Source organism: Anser cygnoides, chromosome 5 (genome assembly GCF_040182565.1).
Source record: "Anser cygnoides isolate HZ-2024a breed goose chromosome 5, Taihu_goose_T2T_genome, whole genome shotgun sequence".
NCBI classification, from domain to species: domain Eukaryota; kingdom Metazoa; phylum Chordata; class Aves; order Anseriformes; family Anatidae; genus Anser; species Anser cygnoides.
In genome coordinates, this window is record NC_089877.1 from 4,115,454 (window position 1) to 4,138,545 (window position 23,092).

Consider the following 23,092-nt stretch of genomic DNA (forward strand, 5'->3'; position numbering starts at 1 on the left):
TTTATAACAGTGAAAATAAGTGTTTACATCCTTTGGTTATAATTCAGCTGATAGCGATCTGTAAATTTGGATATTCTTTAAAGTGCTTTTATTCTCTGCACAGTCACTATTTCAGCAGGAGGATTATAATTTGTTCAAATAATTACAGGCAAGAATGAAACTCAAAAATAAAAGGTCAGATAAGCCAATTTATATCAATTCTTTTTTTCTGAAATCTACATGGGAAAAAAAAAGCAGAAATAATAACTTCCAGACTAAATTCCTATTATTGCGCTACCTTCTAAACCTCTAGAAGCTACATTTTTAGACGTTGCCTGAAGCTGCATAAACAAAGTATATACATAAAAAAGACTTCTTCCTGATCTACAGCGCAGCACCATATTGTTATATTCTTAGACGAATAAAATTATAGAAACTACACAGCTTGACTTTCTGAAGTACATCATGGATTAGAATATCCCAGATAAGATGTTCCCTTGCAGTATTTCAGTGTTGGTAGACTTTGCAGTTTGCAACCCAGCATACAAAAATTATACTATTTCACTAACTTCTTGTAACAATATTGCATTTCTAACTGAGCACAATCAAACCTCTCCAAGTTTCCTGGTAGAATGAACAAAAAGAATTCTTAATATGGCTCTGCTCAAGATGATTGTAGCAGTGCTAGGAATACCCTAAGTTATGGTTTAAACACCTGTAGATTGTCATCAGATGGACAGATGTCCATCACACCTGTAGCATCTATGTCTGGACTAGCATCTGCAGCTGGTTTCTACGCACATACATACTACCTTGTCTTGGAGCAATAGTCTGTGGGGTGTCCAGACACAGCATTTGCCAATGCCTTAGGTAATACAAGTTAGTCTGCAATTAATTAACTGGCATTGACACAAAACTACAACATGTATATTAGGTATTCAGTAAAAAGAGAAAACATCTCAGTAGCACGCTAAAGTCTCTGGTGACCTTGGCTCCATCTGAAACCTCAGACATCGTAGAGATGGCTTCAGCAGTGGACAGCTTTGCTTTCTCCATTACCTCTGGCTACTGAGCCTGACCGGTGAAGGCAGAGGGCATGGCCCAGCACAGGACCAACCACCAGAGCACCATGCACACTGGCAGCTCTGGACTCCACTCAAAGCAAGGCTGGCTGGGGAGTGAGGCAGCAGTGCGTCCCCATGGCAAGTGACAGTAGCAAGGCAGAGGTGGGGGCTGGACAGCCATGCTCAGCATGAGCAGGCATGCGTTCGCACCCCTGGGCCACCCAGTTTTCCTGCCTTGCTGGCTCCATTTTCTTGGCACCAGCACAACTGCTTGCTACAACAAACATCAAACAATTAGGTTAAACAAAAATAAAGGCAGCACAAGCAGAAATGTAAACATTTCCAACAGGAGGTTTTAAAAAAAAAAAACAACCTGCAGCTCTATATTTCTATAGGAGGCTTATGCATTTGCCTCATTTCTTTGAATAAAAACATTCTCACCTAATGTATTTAAGATTGCTTTGGGATTACTTAGTTAAGGTCATGTTTTAGAAAATGCTAAGAGCTGTCACCAGAACCAAATGAAGAGTATTTATAGAAAACAATTTTAATACACTTGAAAAAATAGAGACAACTTAGGAGAGATGCAAAGAAACTGAACAGGAACAGATCTTTCGAATCCAGACAAGACTGAATAGTTTTATCTGTCTTTTCTGACTTATGTTTCAGGTAGACATTAAAAAATATTAGTTTTGTTCACTAGTAACAAAAATATATAAACAAGAGAATCACGAATTTTCATCATCGTCCAGTTTATGCAAAAAGGATAACAGATTGGTAACATGATTTTAACTTGAACAGAAGTGGGACTCAATAAATTTAGTCTTATTCTCCTCCTTTCTTTTTCCCAGTCACATTATCCTTTCCATTAACTTTAATCACCACGTTTAACCTGATAGTAGCCAAATCAACTTCTTTACTGATACTTCTTAATAACCACGTTCAACCTCATCCTTGCTATTTGCTTATCTCTCCAATGCAGTTCTTCCAGTTCCACATCGTCTGTAAAGAGCTTCTCACATAGCGCTTTCTCAATAAGCACATAAAGCTCTTTATCCCCATGATACACCTTCCCCTTGTCTAGCCTAGCTGAATCTTTTTTCACACTCCTCTTTCACAGATACAGACCCTTCCATCTGTGACAGCATTCCTGACTCACTTATCTTCATTGACTCCATCTTGTTTGAAGCTGCAGATGAAATTCTTTTAACCCTTAATCATAGATTGCTCACCATTAAATTAAAAAAAGCAGATTAGGGCTTTTAAAACATTCCTTTGGTATTCAACTGAGAGATGCCATTATCAAATTAAGTCATACATTTAGTTTTTGGGGTAGCTAGCAAGTTATTTAAGCAGGAATAAATTCTTGAAGTTCTCAAAGAAAGTTCCATTCTACCTCCAAAGTCCAAATTTAAAATTTATTTTTATTTGAAAATATTCCTTAAATACCTTTAGATAAACATGAGGGATCTGAAACAGACCCCTACTTTGAACAATGATTTGCATCTTACTTTCAGATCAACTGGAAGGGGAAAATCAGAGGAAGTCATTTATCAGCCTTCAGCCTTATTTAAGTCCTACAATGTCAATCTTCCAATTCTATCAAACAGGACTGGATAGCAGGCTTCAAGTTTATTTGTAACAACTATTTATCCATATCTAGGTATTGCGTTTGGGTTATGAGTACAAGATCATTTCCTTCTATATCACTCTTACAGAATGTCAAAACACCTTGGTCCATTTGGGTACAGAGCAGGACAAAGAGTGAGAGACTGACTTCCTTCCCCACCCGCCTTCCCAAAAAGTCAAAATCCACCACTGCATAACCCAGTATATTCTTCTGTGGATAGTCCTTTAACTCTGATAGGAGGTTTAAGTTTGCTAATGTAACATTTCCAGATGGCCCTTGCACATCCAATTGCAAGCATCCTGCCTGCTAACACGCACACCCTCACTCAGCCCACAGCACAGCACCAGCTCCTTTCTGATGACGCCACTCAAAGGCCCAAAACAAACTCCTGAACCCTGCCACTGCACAAGCCATGCTAGTACATCCTCATCCAGCCTAAAGAAGAAAGTGAAGGAGAGCCCAGTACTGCTTCCAGTGCCAAAAATAGTTAAATGGCTGCGAAAGGCCAGATGACAGAGTGCCTGCTGCCACTTCCCCAAGCCATCAGCTTTCCACCTAGCAGGTACTTAACATCAACCCCCACAATCTCTCGCTGTTTCTTACTCCAAGCTTTTCCCTCAGTTCATTAAAAGGTCCATTCAATAACCTGACACAAGACATTTGCTTTATCTTTAAGGATATTCTCAGGCAGTGTGAGGGCCTCATCCTATTCTCCACATCAAAACTAAACATGCATTGCTAGCAGAGACGACTAGAATTTTCTTGTAACAGTTTAGTCAAAGGAAACCATTTTCAAATCAGCTGAAAACAGACAAGCTGTATAAAAGGATTCAGGACATTTGAAAGAAGTGGTATTGTTTAGGTAGTATATTCAGGTGATGGATGATGGAGTTTCCATTACAGAAGAGCTGTCATCACACTTCTTTTTGAAGCAAATAGTATGTGATTGACAGTTTGCTAACAGTCCCATTGCCACAATAGTAGAAGCAAATTCTGAATGCAACTGTTTTCACATTCTGACCGTAATTTAGCTATGCTGTTTACAATACTGGAGATTAAATGAGTTTTTTTTTTTTTTTTTTTTTTTTTTTTTTTTTTTAGAAAGACGATTTAAGGCACAGACAGGCTTTGAATTCCAAACAGCTAGTAATTGTCCTCTGGCTACAGCACAGCCTGGTAATTCATTCTCAGTTTTAAATCTACAGTTATGACTAAGAAGAGACCAGGCTTATGCATGGAAACAGCTCAACACCCATCACAGCATGAGCTGACCACACATTTGGACAATGCACTGCATGGCATGCAGAGCACTCCCATTGACTCCACATATTAGTTAGCTCCTGCACAGCCTGCCCACCTCTTCAGTCCAGCTGGACCATTGTCCCAGTAATAAACCTCTAGGCAAGCCAGACTGAATTTTGTGGCCAGTCTCAGTGTCCTCTGCTGGTCTGGCTGGAAGAGGTTTGGGATAAAATCTATTTTTTCAGTCAGCAGAATTTATTCTACAGGAGCAAGAAGTATCTTCTATGTCCTGTTCTTGTCTCTGGGATACAGTGGGAAAATCCTCTCTTCTCAGAGCAATTGAGCTGAATCTCTTCTACCCTTCTTCCAAAGCATAGGCCTGATGGCCAGCTGGAAGAAAGGTAGAGCCCCAAAGCTTACAGTTTTGTGGTAGCTGGAGAACCTTTCCCAATAGAAGTAGTCAATGGCCCATACGTAGGGCTGTCTGAACGAGCAGGCTGTAAAAGGGAAAATGGAAGTAAGACTTATGCCCCAAAAGTCATGTAAGAGACAGTGACTGTGGTGGCTGATGGAGGTGCCCTCACAAAGAGGAGAAGGAGTTGCAGAACTTCCTGGCAGTTGCAACACCAATGATGGAAAAAGGCAAGAAAACTTCCCCTTTTCAAAGTTTTCATGCCAACAATCTGGGAACAAAACAAATTTAGACCCATCCTCATTTTTTCCTGTATTCATCTGGAAAACTTCCCTAGTCATAAACTCCAGGCAAGCTGAGCATAGTTCCAGAGTGCTTAGGCAAACAAGCTGCCAAAACAGCATTGGTCCTGTACCATGGGGTCCTGCAGACTAAAACACTGTTGTTCATCAGGACAAAGGAGTCTAGATAGCAAAATCTGGAATACCACTATCCTGTATAAAAATATCTAAGTTAGTTCCTTCAGTACTAAATTAGTCTCTAAGCAGCTCATCACTGTGTCACATGGAGATACCCTTATGGTAGCCCTGCCTCAGGGAGCCTTTAGTATTCTGTTGTCCCAGCAGGAACTAGGGCCCATAGTCAAACACATGAAAAGCTTCATTTAAAATCATCAGCTTTAAAGCATTTTTACCACCAGTGACTGAAAGTGTGCTACGTCAATCGTTTCTTCATTAACAGATTGCATTTCAGTTTTGTCACTTCTCAAAGAGATGCCAGATAAGGTGCAGTGCCTTTTTTTTTTTTTAAAAAAAAGCACAAACAGGTACTTTAATAAGTTGCATTAAAAAAAGTCTCTTTGGAGCTGGTTTGGAATTTCAAGCACTTTTCCCTGCTCACCTTCAAGTTTGCAAATGCTTAAACATAAAAGCTCCTGATTCAGTCCTATCTTTCATAGCCCTGCAAACTTAAAGTGCATCCACTGAACTGCCTGATAAGCCTTGTGTGTGCTTTACCAATCTGAGATTTCATCTTATCTCAGGGACAAAATAGCAGAGCTCTCAGAGCAACAAATGCTATCTCACTTCTGGAAGTTGACATTCAAGGTGACTGAGTGAAACACAAGGAGAATTAATTTTCTCCAGCATTGTTAAGGCTGATTTCTAGCTCAGCAGTAACACAAAGATATCCAAGACTCGTATAAAGTCACTTCATATAAATGCCTGATAAAAGAAATCAAATTATTGCCTCCAAGAATGAGACATTTCTGAAGATGACAGTAAGGACATGAATGGAAGACATCAGTAGAAACATCTGATAAAATTAAATAATTCATAGATGAAACATCAAATTATCTGATCTTCACACTAAGAGTATGTGTAGCATGTATGCTTTATATCTGTTTATTAAGTTTTTCTTAAATACCATAACAACAAAATTAATCCAGGTAACTCTACAAATACCAATTTATATACAAAATGTGTAATATTCTACATTAAACTGGATTGGCTTTTCACTGAGCTTTGCTCTATTTCAGGCTCGCATGTTTAATGGTGCTCTGATACTCATTTTCTAACATGGCTTGATGCAATGTTGTGACTTGGACCTCTGAGTTCTATAAAAAGATCGATATGGTAGTAATACATACACATTTAAAAAAAAGCCTATCATTTACAGCCAACTCCTGTTCACAGAGTTGAACCCAGCTTCTTGTAAACATGCCTGCAACTTCTGAGGCTACTAATCAATGTTTTCCCCTCATAGTTGTTGTGAGGTGTTGACAGTTTAATGAACTGAAATTTCAAGTCAATCTGAATTGAAAATATTTCTGGTAATGTAGGCATACCCAATACTGTATTTTCACACAGCAGGAACTTTGCAGCATGTTATTAATTACCCTGCACCTGACACTTCATTACAGTCACAGAAGATACTTCACTAGTGGTTATCTGGATGCTTCACAGAGTGACACTGAAAAGCATAGATCAGCCCCCAAGATGTTAAGTAAAACCACAGCTAATGTTTTACTGGGGACTCGGGGCTGCACATGATTTCCCAAATCAACAGCATGAAGATTATTTGTCTTGGTATTAACATGGAAGCTACTTAGGTGGGTTACAGTGCCTCTTCTCCTGTAAAGAATCATCATCTTCTATGATACAAAAATAAAAATAAGCTACCAGACAGTTTCAAACAAAAAGGAGCAGAAGGATTTGGGGCACAGTTGAATGTGTGTGGCTTTAAGAGTTCCACCTTTGATGCTGCGATCAGACAACAGATTTCCTTCAGGATACAGACATCCAATTTGTCTGCAAGCCAGCTTGGTCTTCCAGAAACACTTTAGTACTGCCTCCCCGCTTGTTTTCTCCAGCTCTTCTCCCTAGGATAAGCTTAAAATAAAAGCCCAAATCTGATGGTGAGGGGCAAAAAGAAGGTGGTTCTGACACTTGTAAGTAATGTGAACTGGCATGTGATTGATAACACTAATTTGATAAATTCCCTTGTGCTGAGCTGTACGCTGTGAATGAGTGATATGGAGATGCTGGAGTGCCGGGAAAGAAGACAAGCATTTGTGACAGATGGGTGGATGTTTTGCAGTGTTGAAGAAGAAATGACATCCTTCTCAAAATGTCACTTTCCTTCTTGTGCTGGCATCCCCAGGCATCGCATAGCTACTGGCAGAATGGTCTCAGTAATGAACGACACCCTGATGGAAGAGAGCCGCAGAATGCGAATAGATGCTGCAAAACATACAACCAGTTAGGTCAGGGCTGATTGGGATGACGACAATTGCTGCCAATTACAGACGTTGTTTGTTGCTCTGCTGCTGCTTCCTAATCTGAAAGGTACTTACAGACTTCCTGACTTGCCAAGAGGAGACAACTTTGCCTCCCTGCAGCTGGTACTGAACTTCTGAGATAACCCATCAAGGCACAACTGCTCTCAGCTCTGTTATGCTGACGCTTGGGGCTCTGCACAGACATCAGATCAGGCTACAAGCCAGCACACCATTTGAACAGCCGCCTCAATGCCACAGAAAACCATGCTGTCTTTCTTCAGCCTTCTTCCAAAGGAATGACATCAAAACACTCCGTCTGGTGCTCAGTTTCGTTTGAAGCAAGCAGTGCAGCAAGCACACAGGCCTGCAGGAAGGATCTGCAAGGCTCAGTAGTCAGCCAGCAGTATCCCACCCCACGGGTGCTGTGTGTTGCTGGCAATTTTGTATTTCTTTCCCTACTTTCAGATCTTTAGATTACAACTATTTCAAGGAAGACCATGCCTAGTACAACAAGGCTTTACTCCCAGTTATCCACTGCTGCAAGTAATAATAGAACAAGCCCATTGATCCATTGTCAGCAGCCCAGGTAAACCAAGACTTCTGGACTGCAAAGCTTGAGCCCTCACCACCCAGGCTGGGTGACGCTGCCTGGCTCACACCCTTCCCCAGGCTGCTGCTGTTGCCCACTGCTTGGCTCCTGCAACCCAGACCTGATAGCCAAGGAAACTTGCACATGCAGACATGAGCACCACCCACATAGAGTGAGCAGAGCTTGCACCGAGAAGAAACAGTCGGCTGACCTTTGGTTGAATTCTACCTGGAAACACTTTAAACCAGGAGCAGCTTAAAAACCAAGCCTCAGTCATATGAGATCTCTTCACTATATGACTTGAAAGGGCCACCACAGCAGCGGTGGCTCAGGTGGAGACACTGGAGTGACTCACTTTGCAGCTTTTTTGACCATGAAGCGTCCATGCCCACAGCTGAAGCCTTACAGGTCATGCATGGGGTTGACACCATGGCACAGCCGATGCCCACCCTCCATTAGTACTGAGTAGCTGCACAGAGCTTGCTCTTTACTCTTCCTCCTCCTTGCTAAGCTGGGTGGGGAAAAGATGGAGTTCCATTAATTCCTCGTCAGCTGCTTTCCCCTCACTGTGACAGCAGGAGCTGAAGATGATCACTTACTGCACAGAAGCCAGTAAGTGCCACTTGTGGACACTCTCTATTAAATCCTGCTAGCTTCAGCTGGGACTCCTATAGAACCAGTTTCCACTGCAGAAGAACTTAGTGGCTTTTGTGCACATCAAAGCCTGTGGGCTCTGCCATTATAGGCCCCAAGCACCCAGCATCCCCCCTCCCTTTCACACAAGCTCTGCCTGCAGGGACCTCACAGAGGTGCGAGCACCTCAGCAACATAAGTCCAAAGCAGTCAAAGAATAATACATGTATGTACATCACAAAATGATATCTGTCTTCCCTGGGACGTGTTAGTTGTTACAGTTCAGAAAAGGATTTTCCAGGTGCTCCCTAGCGTCTATCCCCAGTTGAGAAGACAACGGGCACTAAAAGCCATTAGGAGAGCAAACCCCAGCCTTTATTGAGATAAAAGCAACTAATTTTAGCCTTAAGCAACTCTCTTATCACAGCCTTCCCTAAGAACAGCTTTCCTATACAAGTTTAAGTAGCTCCTAAATCATATTTAGTATCTTTTCCCCTCCCTGTAAAAAGGCTGAAGCAGTAGTACAGTCAACTGAGACAGTACAGTCAAAGACAACGTCTAGATTTGTCTCTTTTGTAGAGTCAACAATGCAAAATGTAATTCTAAAGTAAGTACAATAGATTTTAATCTGACTTGCATAAATTACACATACATTCATTTCTACGTTTTTTTTAAACCATCCAAAAAACCATGCTGATGCAAAGAAACTAACCACTGCATATTCCATGTTATGAGCCAGAGACAGCTTTTAGTACAAGCCATCCATTTTAGAGAGTCTACTTCCTGCTCACAGACAAGGGACTATCTAAAAACAAAGTGGCCACAACGCATCACGTGGGAACACAAAGTCAAGGAAATTCTGTATCCATGGAAAGATTCAGGAGCCACTTGCCCAACTGTTTAATAATGCATCAGTGCAGCTAAGAGGATTCTCTTAAAAATATATATAATTTTTAAAAACAAAAAAAAAAACCAATAACACAGGTATCTAAGCTTTACCACTATCAGACATGTTGGCTGTCAAGATCCTTTCTGACCTCCTGCCTAGAGACCCCAGAGTATCACCCAGTAATTGCTGCACCAAACCCAATCATTTGTTGTTAAAATCAAATCTGTCTTACAGAAAGACAGCCAAGTCTTGATCTCTGGCATGTAGTAACATGTGAGCTGCTACATAATAGAAGATGTGCTGCTTCTTCTGGCTAGGATACTTCACTTTGGTAGTGACATTAAAAATGCAACAATTAACTCTGATGAAATCGACCATTATGTCTTAATGCAATAATGTGCTGTAACATAATTAACTAGAAGTTATCTGAGTGTTTTTTTCTAACATGCACATTCAGGGCTGCACTTTGATCTATAATTTGGCAGGAAAAAGCAGAAAATACAAAACCAGTGGCTTGGAAAGAGAAACAATAGCACTGCACACTCAGCTCCCCCCCCCCCCACCCCCGCTGCCTATGTTGCACAACTGATGCTCTCACAAGCCACTTCTCACTTGTGTGAGCAAGCTGTATTTCCATCTAGCTTCCATCAGGAGGAAGACACCCCCACGCTGGACATCTTTCCAGATACAAAGGAAAAGCTTAGCACTACCTGGCTTACCAGCAGCAAGAAACAGGAGTCTCACACCAAGGCACAAGCAGCTGAGGTATCAAAATGGCTTCAGTTACTACAGCACAAAAAAAAAAACTCATTACGCATTAACAACATTTTTCTCAGGGCAAAACTGGCACATTTTCATTGTTCCCTACTGAGCCTAGACCAAACATTTAAAGGACTTGACCAAGGAAGCCCTGAAGTCTGATGCAGAGCACAGACTTGAGACAGATCGCTGATCCTTGGAGCAGTCCCTTAAGATCCCAAAGTCTTTGCGCTGACCAGAAGACACATTTAAGAGCCCAGTCAGCTTTGGCTGGAGCAGAGCGGGTTTGATACATGAGGAGTATGCTTTGTTTCTTTTGAAGGGTAAAGAGGAAGCTCAAAAGTCACAAGCATGGTTAACATATCCAGATTCTTGGGATACTCTTTTCTTAAAGGGCTTTTGGTTAAGAAGATCCACTTTCCTGCAAAGGCCTACTGCTGCCAGATTTATAGAGGAAAGCTAGAAACCCATAAAACTCTGAAATATTTGACAGTCATGGAACAAGATGTATCTCAATTTTTTACTTTCAGGTTTTTGAAAAATCCTTACTGGTAATGTGTAAACCCCTAGAGATGCTAATACCACAGTTGAGCACTAAATCACGATATTTTCCATCTAAAGGGTCCAGTCCAGGAACAGCTACAGTCTCACAACTTCCTCTGAAAGCAAAGTAAGAACATGTATGTAACCTAAGGGCCATAATCTTTTCGTTTAGTTTATATTCTTACAAATTGCAAGATACTTCTGTTACTTCATTCCCACAAGCCAGTTCTGCTTCATTCTGGTTTCTAGGAGCAAAAAGAGGGCTAGAAGGGAAAACCTAGTCCCATCTGCACAGACTTGGCTGTAATCTTAGCTATACATCTAAGACAAACAGTCACACAGCTGTCATCACATCTGGGGTGACGCACTCAAAAGACATCTCTCTCACTCTGAAGCAGCTCCATTCTGTTTCCAGGCACTCACATAATATACTTTTAAGTAACAAGAGCTCCACCACGGACCGTGTGCAACTTCCACTGCTCCCCAGAACCACTCAGTTTTATGGCCCAGCCAGCAATTTTCTACTGGAAGGTGGATATGCAAATGTACAGTCGCCTGCCATACAGTAAATGCCAGGTGCCACAGCTAGCACCTGACCAACAATGCTAGTGGAAAAGAAACAAATCATTGTTTTCTTGTCAAGTTTGATCCCATTTAAAGGGTTTAGTACCTCCTTTAGTCAGCTTGTAACAGTTCCAGTTACAAGGAGGGGGATTTTCTACCCTTCACTAGCAGGGTTTTTTTTTTTTTTTTGTGCTAATGCCTCCATTCAGTAAAAAACATTTTTATTTGAATTACCTGCCAGGAGGTTGTTTCTTGGCAGGGCTGAGCTATTTCTTTAGCCCAAAAAAGGCTTGTGTATATGAATATAGATAAATACCTAAATATGTCCATATTGCTCTTTTAGTATTGGACTTGCCATAACTGATTATCTGCGTAGAAAAATGGGTGGTGAAATATTCTTGGCTGCTTCTTCAACTGTTCCCTTTGCATCTGCTACTGACTGCTATCAGAAAAATTAGTGGACTAGACAGACCTTTGCCCTGACCTGAAACAACCCTAAACCTATAGAAACCAGGACTCATGAAAGCATTCTATTTTGAGCATTGTTTTTATACATAGGGCAAACAACAACAAAACCCACAGAAATAGAGGTACTAAGTGGGATATTGAAGAAATTCAGTCCTCATTAAAAAAATAAAAATGAAATCAGTTTAGTTAACATGTACTACTCTGAGGGACAAAGAATGAAGGAAAAAAACTACTCCGTTATTAAATCCACTATAATTTCTGTATTTCCACAAGTTCCATACACTTCATCTCAGAGCTCAGATACTATTTCTGTAAATTAGCCCATAAAAAGGAAAACTAAACGTAGTACAAAGTATTCCCACGATCATAACTACAAAATATGGATTTCCTCTAAAAGTGAGGAGATACCCTGTAACACAAGTACCTTCACAATCACAGAGAGGTGATTTTGAGAGGTGTTCAGCTGGCATGTACTCAGTGCTCAGAGGCCTGCCAATTACCTTTACTAGCATCTACACAGCAAAGTTATTCTCTGAGCATATTTCACATTATCCTTGGATCTCTTTGCATTTATACATTTCAGGTAGCCTGACAACTGTTTCTTGGGCAAAGAAGCTAAAAAACACAGACACTCAGCAGCAGGTTCAAAGTTAATCAGAAAGTCAATGATTAGGTCAACTATATAAGAAAAATTAAATTGCTCCTAGATAATCTTTGATTTTCATACAGAAGCAAGCACTAAAAAGCCTACCTAAGAAGTATTGGGAAATTTCTCGTTTGTCTCTGCAATTCTGTTGGACTTCAATCCCACATATACTGTGCTGAAATCATAAGCATTTTAAGGGCTAAAATTCAACATTTGTTTTAAATTGATCCACCTAGATCTTGGATCATTTAGTTCAATAACCTTAAGCGTTAGGAATAAGCATTTCAGATTACATTCCTCTATCCCTCTTGGCTCAGGCCTTCAGAAAAAAACATGTATATAATAGATCTGTGACAGGGAAAAAAAGTAGAATTGTAACAAGGCGGGTTTTTTTTTTTAAGCAGCCCCTGGGACAGTAGAATTTACACACCGTTGCAGTCAAAAGAGGATCAGCTTGCACAGTAAAAACACACAAAATGACACATTAACGATTATTAAGCACCTGACTATACTGTAATGTTATACCTGTAAGTAGTAATGCAGAATTTTTGCATAAAGGTAATAGTGGTAGTTAGGACATCTTCAAATTAAGAACTATGGTTAAAATACCTTGGACTTTTTCCCTTTTATTGTTATTTAACAAAAGACTACTTATTATTTTAATAGGATTCTGCAACATGATAAATGCTTTTCTTTAAAAAAAAAATGATGAAAAGGGCACATCTAACGAAAATCAAGTTGTCTGTTGCACTAGCTTTATCTTTGTGTTCCATCAGAGCCTTTCAAGCAGAACTGAAGATGTTTTATTTTTAATTACTTGTAGCTGAGTACTTTTCTCATTACACTTAGACTCCATACAGAATAGTGACCTCAAGATGGCGATGTTTCGCCCTTTTTAGAAGCTAGGCCGATAGCTGGTATTACTGAAACGTCATCCTCTATTCTGAAGGCAGAGGGGAATTTATCGTTGACTACATTATGATGTAGCTATCCCACAGAAATTTTTGCATCCCTCTCTGATAAAGGTACTTAACTGCCATTAGCAAGTCTTGCACCTTACAGTAAAAGAAAAACTTCAACTAGAAAAGTTGTATTATTTCCAATTAATTGATTTCTGAAGTGCTTGCTTTCTCTTCACAACCTCAAGTCTAAAAAGCAGTCCTGACTTCTTATTAGATAACAGCAAGATAAACAAATTCATGAATACTCTAAAACGTAGCATGATGTGTCTACAGATTTGTTGAGGTTTCTTCTATCGCTTTTGTCCCTTTGCACCACCATGAAGAGTTGCAGCCCTAAATGAACTTTAGCTGCATTACATTGTGAGCAAAGCAGCACTTTTTTATCTGATGCTGTAGGAAAGAGGTCTTTATGGTAGACTAGCATTTCTACAACACAGTTGCAAAGCCTTCCAAGAAAACAAAAAGAAATAGATATTGGATATTGAGGAGAAAAGATAATTACTAGATCTGGGAGAAGAGAGGAGTGTTCCTGTGAACACCTCCAAGGCATGGGCAGACCAGACTTGAAGAGTTCTGCAGAGAAGGAAGATCAAAATAAACCCCAACATTTAGCCCTTTGCACAGCCTGGAAAACACTCTCATGCTTCTCCAGCAAGCCCCAGGGCCCCCCGCAAAGTGAGAAAGAGCAAAGAGCTTCCGGCCACAGCCAGAGGCAGCTGGCTGAGGAAACACCTCATTTAGAAGTAGAGGCTTGCCCAAGTATTTTTCAGACATGAGCAGAGAAGCGACCCTGGCTTCAGGGAACAAGAAGAGCAGACCCTGTCCCACAGTGGCTAGGTGCACAGCTTTGCCAAAACACCAGTCTCGTATTATGGCAGTAGTGAGCAATCCAAAAGCCAAGAAGCATGAGTGAATACTAGTAACCACTCACTCCTCAAGTAGTAAACAGGGACAAAGCTAAATGCCTTCAGCACCAGAGCGAGGGGAAAATTCACTCTTTTCTGTTACCCACCATGACAAAGCTTTAAATTAGTGTGAAAATAACATTAAGAAGAACAGACATCTGGCAGTAATGTTTTCTTCTCTTTTTTCCTAAAAAAGTTTTGTTGGTTTACTTTTTTTTTTAAACATTTGCAAGCTATGCATTTTAATATTGTAATAGTAAAGATTTGAAATTAACTTTAAAAAGTTTCCACTAAATCAAAAAACAACAGTTGACTACAGCTATAAAACTAAACTCATCACATCTGAGCTGCAGGGGACCCACTGACCATAATAAAAAGCACAAAATTACACAGGAGCAGAGTGAAGTCCCAGGTTGAGAACAGTTCACTAAACCCACTCAGTTAAGTGTTTTTAATCCACTCACTTATGTGCAGTAACCAGGAGTACATCTGGTGCTTGGCCAGAAGGAAGGGAAGAGATTGGATAGCTTTGGATATGTGAACTGGCATTATAGACAGCCCCTCAAGCAAGCTTTCAGCAGCTAAGTAAACATAGGAATAGTTAATTGTGAGATGATTTTTATTTTAAAAGGAAATAGCAATTTAAATATTTTTCAAGGCTGCTCCTCTTGGTTATTCCATGACTGAAGCCTTCTCACAGTCACCCTTCCAGTGTGTGGACATCCCTCACAAATTGGTCAGCCCCAGACTGGATCCAGCAGTCCGGGTGCCATCTTACCAGTAGATGGAGATAACAGCCTCCCCGATCTGCTTGGGCATGCTCTTTCCGATGCAGCCTGAATGCTATTTGCCTCCTCTGCCATGAGAGCAAACTGTTACACAGCTTCTTGTCACCAGAACTGATACTCAGCTTGCAGAGAGCAGAACAGATCCGTCTTTCCTGAAGAGCCAAGAAGTAGGTGGGCATGAGTTGTGGCTTACTCTGAGGCACAATTTGCATGCGTTTCCCATGCAGCCTACCACCAGCACCGGGTGGTGCCTGGCCCAAAAACTCTGTTGGGCATATTTAAAAGTCATCTTCCTACATACCCGCAGTGATACCTCATACCTTCTTCATATACTGAGGGAAGGCAGGCAGTCAGCTGTTCAGCAAGCAGACCAGAGTTCAATTTGCCCAGCTCCTATAAGCTCTTGAAATACTGCCTTGTGGTTAGTAAGCTCGTGCCAACAGAACCAGATCCTGTTCGCTCTTTACTGCAAGGCATTTCCCACACCTCTTGGCCAAATGCTTTTTCTTCTGTCCCCTTTGCTTCATGCCCGAGCTGACTGTCACCCCTGGGACCCAAACATTCACCACATAAAAACCCAACACACTACATCTAATCTCTCTCAATGCCTCTGTCAAGGCAAGTGCTGCCTTTCAAGCTGACTAATTTCACTGACTAATTAAGCATGGAGACACACCAGATTGCCAGCACTGAATGGTGGCTGCAGCATCTATCACTCTAGCAGGATTCAATCTAATGAGCTAAAAGCAACACCCTGAGAGCCCAAAACAGCTTGCTCAAGGAACAGAAAACCTATTGTTTTCCATGCTCTAAAATTCCCCAACTTAAAAAGAGAAAAACAAAACAAACCCTGCCTTCTACAGCCTTTAAAACAATAATTATGAATTACCAAGAGAAAAAAACACCTGTTCCACTTCAGTCATTAATGTTATGTATCACACCTTTCAGTTTCTTTCTGGGCATTAAAGCTCCCAATGTCCTTCAGAAGTAGTTAAAAAGTACATGGCCAGCCTAAGTCCCACCTGCTTAAAAAAAAAAATTCATCTGCTGTTTCCATCAGGGATAATGTGTCCTTTCCTCCTTCATGCATGCTTGGCTTCCTTTGTGCATGTGTATTTTGTACGTTTGATAGAGCATTCTTTTTCCTGTTGACTCAGCAGTTCACATAGAAACTTTATGCAGAAATTGGGAATGGTAAGATGTTATTTGTACAGTTTCTTACCTTCTGCAGTGACCTAGACCATTGTGAAGACCCTGAGAAACAGAGCAGAATCTAAATGACATGATTTCACACAGTGCATCTGGTTACGCAGAATGTAAGGCAACTAGACCAAAAAGGAAAGGGAAGACCCGGGGACAAAGATGCTATAAGTCAAAGCAACTGCACAGCTCCATGCTCATACTCTTACTCCAACTACATCTGTATTTGAGGTTAGTTTCTCCCCTCACAGTGAGAAAATAAAGTCTGCTAAACAGCACCACAAATAGTGCTAGTTATGTTTATTGAGGACATGAAGATTGTAATTAGCAATACTTGCCCTGACCAGATCAGTACTTCTAAACATGTTTGGGAAAATAATCTCATCAGAGCAGACATTAGTTCTAATGAAAACGTTTTCAGACTGAAGAAGGAAGGAAGAAATCCAATTACCCTATTTGGCATAGACTAACTTGAATAGAAATTACTGTAAGTAAATAGAATTGCAACCTAAATGTAAAGAGAAACACCACTGATACTTACAGAATATAAAATGGAAGTATCACTAAGTACTGAAATCTGAGCTGAGGGCATAATTTCAAATCTTTTGAGACAGGTATAACATTACAAAAGTGTATTTTTGTAAAATATTTGACTGATCAATTGGTCTGAAAAAAACCTCATAGCCTAGTTCATATTTGTATCCCAAATGAAACAGCAAAAATGAGAACTATGATTTCTTGAGTTAGTAATATTGAGTTAATCTTCAGATCGATCTCTAATGCTGAAATTTGGTTTTGATATCTGAAAACATTTGGTGATTTTGGATTTTTAAGAGAATATATTGGAAAACTTTATGTAAAAAAACCCTCATATTTATATGGGTCTGTTGCTGAGAAGATAGACAAAGAAAACTGAAGTCTGGTTTAGACAACTTTTCACCATAAAGAAATGATCTTTAAAAAACAGGGGGGAAAAAAAGCACTGCAGCATTTCAATTCACAATTGAAATGTCCAAGTCATAGACTTTAACATTTTTCAAAAATAAGATGTTCCAGCTTTTCCTGAAATTTCTCTCCTGCCTCAGGGGTGCAAAGCACCATGCCACAGCTCATATTGCAGTCCAGGCTGCTCCTTCCTCCCTCTTGGTAAGGGCTGCTTCTCCAGTACTTCCAGCCAATGTTGGACAAGAACATACCATTTATCATACTGGCTTCTAACACTCAATTTCTACGCTGAAGTATCTGCGTGCGGCATTCCCATACTTCTGGGGTTTCATCAGCATCCCTGATCAAGTTGCAGAAGCCATTAAGTACAAATTCAGCTCTTGCATAGCTGTTTACATGTTGCCTGTTTGCCACGTGAGCTCACAGCACAAACCATATATGGCTGATTTGTAGGCATCAACATTGCAATAATCAACAGTTAGAGCCTTATTCTATACTTCGTGCAACTTCAACAAATGGAAGGTACAGAAACACATCCAGTAGAAGCGATCAAATCCCCAGTATAAGCTCCAAACTCTCTTTCATGCCTGTGCCAATACTACAAGTTCCAAGGACATATCTTCAAGGCCTGAAGCGCCTGCCTCTTGGAAGCGTTTCTTCACCTTAGTTAATAATACCTGTTAGATAGCCAGAAATAAAAAATGCTTGGAAGCCACCTACATTTATTTACCAACTCCAATCTTTGATAAAAATACAGAACTGAACTGCATGAGTTTACTTAACAGAGGGAGAAGAGCTTCCTCAAGTAAATAATGCTTAAAAGGCATAAGCATCAAGTCCTGAAAGCCTCCTTGAACATTTTAAGTATGGAAATACCTTGATACAAAGGAACTGCATCCACGCCATAGTCCAGATCAAACAGTTTTGTCCCAGAGAAGATAAAGATAAAAGAAACAATCACTTACAGAGTAGATTTTCATATTTGTCTGCCTCTTGATCTAAAGAAATACTGAATTAGTCAGCTGCATCCTAACAAATAACCAATACGAGCCTTGGCTAGTTCAGCTGTGACTAGTTTAAGGAACAAGGTGAAGCACAGTCAACTCTAGCAGCATTTGATTGCAGAGTAGCCCTGCAATAAATATTTGTGTTACCGCAGAACATGTGAAGGTAGCTCAGCTGATATATATTACCATTTATCTAGAAAACAATGAAACCAGAGCTGCAACATATTGGAAAATTAATTGTTGTTTGCTTAATCAAGATCAATAACATTTAGGCATTTTACATCTTTTGATCCTAATTTAGAAACACCCTAAATCACATGCCTTAGGGTCTACTGGGTTAGGACCCACTTAATTGCTGTGGTGAGGTAGGCCTATGTCTTTTCTTGCTACAACATTGAAGCCTATTTCAATTATGTGCCTGGTGACACCATCTGTATTTCAGAAATTATGGGCATTGTTTTGATACCCTGGTTTGAGCATGAATAGATAAAGCTTCAACTCCTCATGCTTCTATCAACTAGCAAATGCCTAATGTACATGTGTTTTATAGCCAAGAAAAAAAGAAAAGGAAAAAAAAAAGGAACTTACTGTTGAATTTGTAAAATTCTCATTACTATCAAATCAGAGAAGGTGCTTTTATCAGTGTAGGTGTATTGAATTTGACTAGAAAATAGGTGGGTTTTTTGATTAAAAAAGATCATTTCCGTAGCTGTCTGCAATGCTTAATGCAGATGAAGTAGCACACACAGGTTCCCGTATGGAGAAAGTGACCCATATTTCACTGATGATAGACAATAACCACTGCTCCACTGGAAAACAAAACCACCGCTCAATCACAAACAGAAGAGAGCAGAGTATTGCTCTGCCCTGAACATGTTTAAGTGTTTAACTTTTCAGAGCTGATGGGAAAATGTGAACATACGACTCCTCATGATTATATGGGAAGTTATCTGCAAGACACAAAGGGATGTTCCATCAGACAAGAAGGACCCTTCAGGTCCTTTCCCACCACCTAACTCTACCTAACAATCCTGAAGATTTCTGCTCCCTTTGCCCCTGTCTCCTCTCGTAATAATCAAGCCACAGGCCAGTCCCACAACCAGCCTACAGATGGTGATCTTCTGTTACGGACTTGTCTTTTTGGGTCCAGATAAGCTGCTTGCATACCCTGTGTGTTTGGAAAATCCCTCCTTTTCCTGTGTCTGTGTGCAACACAGCACACTAATGTTCTGCTTCAGACACGCCATTATTATAACCCTAAGGTTATAATACAAACAGAAATAGCCACAGTTAAAACATGTATGAAAGTGGGCCACAGTACCTTTCTGATGTCAACATAGCACATGTCTTTTGATATAAGGATGGGAAACAGCATTGGCAACTTCCTTTGAATAATGTTATTTTGAGACCGTAATGTACGCTCATCTGGTATCACCCACCAAGAGAAAGGAGTCTGATTTCCCATCAAGTGAATTTGTCTGACTCTTCAGTAGTCTAAACAGATTATAAATCAGATAAAATTGCTCAAGGGTAAGCAGCAACACAAGAACAACTATTGGATTTGGTTCATGTGTTCTGTATGGCCATAACTCTGCTTTTGTATTACTCTGACCAAGTTACAAAACTCTTTCAGGCTGAATCATGGAATGCACTTTTTTTTTTTTTTTTTTTTTTATGAGAGATTCAAACTCCAGAACAGGGGTGGGGAAGGGACAGGGATAGAAATAAAAAAGTAAGAAAGATAGTACCCATTGAAGGCTAGAACACTTTCTTTACAACCACAAAAGCCATCGCTTGGCATCGTCTTCATGTTCTGAGTACAGAAGCTCTGTTGTGGTATGATGTACATAAGCTGTTTGGGGAAAATGCTGGAGAACAGCACTTAATCTCTTGCTCCATTTTATGACCCATTGCTGGTATCCATTCGTCCTGCCCTTCCCATTCAGATCCAGACTTCAAGTAGTCAAACATATACAGACGTGCATACAGAAGAAGGTGGGGAAAGCAGCAAGATGACAGTTTTCAAAATAGTTTTCTGGGCCTTTCTAAGTATCTTATGCAGCTACCAAATAATTGCTTTGATACAGTCTTGAAAAGATTACTTGTTTCTCTGAATGGAGGAAAAAAAATGAGAACAAGCATTTCTTCTTTCTTACAATACACAACAAAAGGTCTCTAGTGATTGGCTAATTGGTGGTCATAATTCTGCATTGATTTTATATCAGGTAGAAATTGAGACAACAACAAGTAATAGACTCCATCTGTGTCAATTTAACAAGGGAATGGAAATTGTGAGTTTATGATTACACTTTAATAAGATTTATCCTTAGGTAACAATAGGTGGTGAGACAACAAAAACACACCAGACAGTGGCTTGACCCAGAATCTTTACATTTGTATCTCCACTTCTGCAAATTCTTGCTATTCCTAGTTAAATTTTCACCATTTACAGTTATCCTGGGACTGCATGCTTGATCTTCCCAGAGACGTAAATGCTTTAAAAAGTGAAGGAATAAATAAATTGATTTCTTTTAGAATGAAATTGAAACAGTTTATAAACAAAACAAACACCATTAAAGCAACAGGGAAAGGGATAGAAAATTTTACAAATGATGTTCCTTTGTTCACGTTATCCTTGCTTCCAGTCCTGGTTTCAATTCACTCAATGCCTTTCTGCACAGCAGCCAGCTTTGCCCTGGTCCTTGGGAGGGTTTCTCCATCCTCCCAGAGGCCTGATTAGGTCTCTTGCTCCCCTCTGTCTTGGTGCAACTCCCCACTCTAGGTTTCTGGCTTGCCATACCTCACAGCCCAGCACCTACAAGCTATGCAAACAGAGTAGCTCCCCAAGGGAAAAGAAATCTTGCCTTTTTTTCCCAAAGGATCTATTTGCAAAGCAATAAGAATGCAACCTGAACTCGGCAATGAAAAAAAATAAAATCAAACACAACAGTGAAAAACAAGTGACAAAACAGAATTCAGGAACCTGATGGTCCTGGAAGCTGTGGAGAACAGCGCTGATGTCAGCATCTGGGACAGCACCCAGGGAAGCAAACAGCTTTCCTAACTGTACAGCCTCTCTGAGAGTGCCATTCGAAGGCCTCTTGACCTCGGGTCCACATGACAACCTGCAGGCTGATTTTGGAGGCAGCCCATGGGAAAGGCTCCATTCGCAGGTACACCCAGGCCCTACCTGAAGGGCAGTGGGGACATAGGCTAAAAGATTCCTGAAGATTTCCTTTCACTGGCATCGTGTCAACACTGCAGGTCTATTGCCAGACACAGTTACAGCACGCGAGAGCCGTACTAGCACAGGTTTACTTTGGAACTAACATATGCCATTGTCTCATGTGCTTTCCAGCTGCAAACAGTACTCTTATCTTGGAAAAAGTCTTATGAAATAAAAACCATCGTAAATTAGGGATCTGTAGCTGACACATCTGACATAAGAATCCTCAGTGTATTAAAAAAGTATTACCATGTAAGTACATAAAGATATACCACCAACCACAGGAACATTTACAAATCTCATGTAGCACATCATTCAGCATTAACAGAGGACTGGTTGCTGAAACATGTAAAGACAATTGGGAAATTAGGTGCTGGTTTGTTCTGTTTTGTTTTAATGCCAAGGGACTAGACTATTACAAGTAATAATATAGGGGTTATCCAATTTCTTGAATGCATTAAATTGCAAAATCATTCATTTAATAGATTCATTTAATAGATGGTATTTTTCCAAGTGAGTTACTCAAATCACTGATGTATTTGAAACATAGGTATTGTTTGAAAGCAGCAAATGAACCTTAACCAAAGAAAAATAAAAGAAAAAAGAAAAAATTGTTGAAATATAAAAGCAAAATCAGGTAACATTACACGACTGGGTGACCTTCCAGAAATTAGCCTTTTGTATTTAGTCAGCTTAACAGCAGGTAGGAAAATGGCCTCACTTAATAAAGGCAGGATTTCTTGACCCATAATCCTACTGGCCCCACAGCTTTTTGTTTCTTGTTATTCCAGAGAGAGGCATTTGCGCTAATTGCTGGCAGACATTCTGCAACAATACACCACTGCCCTCCCATAGGAAGTAACCTCTCCTGTGACAGCTGTAGGAAACACCAAAGGGTAAATTCGCATTGCTGGATCAAGCCTGAAACAGAGTCCTTGCGCTACCTCTGCCTGCTTGCATCAGAGGCAGGAGATGACAGACAAATGGGCTAAGATTCAGCAGTTCATTCATTTGTTGGTCTCTGATAAAAGAGCTGTGCCATGACAATGACAAAAGAAATAAATCCAGATGTTTATTCTCGTATTCCCAGAAAGCCATCAGGACATGCAAACACAGTCTGTGCTCGTACATCTTTGCAGTTCTTATTTTCTGTCTCTCTCTCTCCAGATTATGGATCTGTTGCAGAAATCTTTTAGTGTGGCTGTTCATTCAGTGCAGAGAGCAACAGAATCCAATCCCACAGCTGAGATTTCTTGCCTATACAAGAACGGAAGTATTAAATAATAAAAGCATAGATAAGAGCACTGTTAAAGATAATGCATCTAAGTTTAGGCCAGGAACAGTTTGCTATAGCAGACTTTTTAATATTAGACATTTTCTGAGCTGAAGCAACACAAACACAGAGGTAATGAGTGAACCAGCTGCTCTTAAATGCGCCATTATCCCGAGAGCCCCATCTGATATACATGGGTACAAAATAATTTTTCTGTAGCAATTTTACTTTTCAACACTGAGATGTGCTGAAGGATAACCCATAATATCAAACTAGAAATTACAGCTCAGAGGCTGCCTGTTACTTAGCTACAGGACCGCTGTATGGCCAGACAGCACCTCAGGAGATCGTCCAGGCTGGCTTCCTCTGCTTGGAGGAGGGGCGGCTGCCGCAGGCTGCCCAGGACCACGTCCGGATGAGTTTTGAATACCTTCAAGGACAGAGGCTCCACATCCACTCTGAGAAACCTGTGACACTGTTTGACTGCCCTCGCAGTAAAAATGTTCTTTCTTATGCTCAGAGAGAATTCCCTGAGTTTTAACCAGCATTTGATCCTCGAAAATCAGCTGCAGAAGTCCCTGCAAAGCTC

The 23,092-nt window shown here is 40.4% G+C and overlaps 1 protein-coding gene and 1 long non-coding RNA gene across 10 annotated transcripts in view; one reads left to right on the top strand and one right to left on the bottom strand.

The window, feature by feature from the left end:
• Positions 1–23,092, bottom strand: part of TUB (TUB bipartite transcription factor) — a 150,972-nt gene that overhangs the window by 100,583 nt on the left and 27,297 nt on the right. The window contains exon 1 of one of the 9 annotated variants that reach the window (XM_066997276.1): positions 17,963–17,984. The exons of the other annotated variants lie outside the window; for them this stretch is intronic. The gene's annotated coding sequence lies outside the window, so the exon portion shown is untranslated. Of the gene's footprint in view, positions 1–17,962; positions 17,985–23,092 lie in introns of those variants that run through there. 9 annotated transcript variants of the gene reach the window in all.
• The window catches only part of LOC136790868 (uncharacterized), a 74,764-nt gene that overhangs the window by 27,697 nt on the left and 23,975 nt on the right, over positions 1–23,092 (top strand). The window lies entirely within an intron of this gene.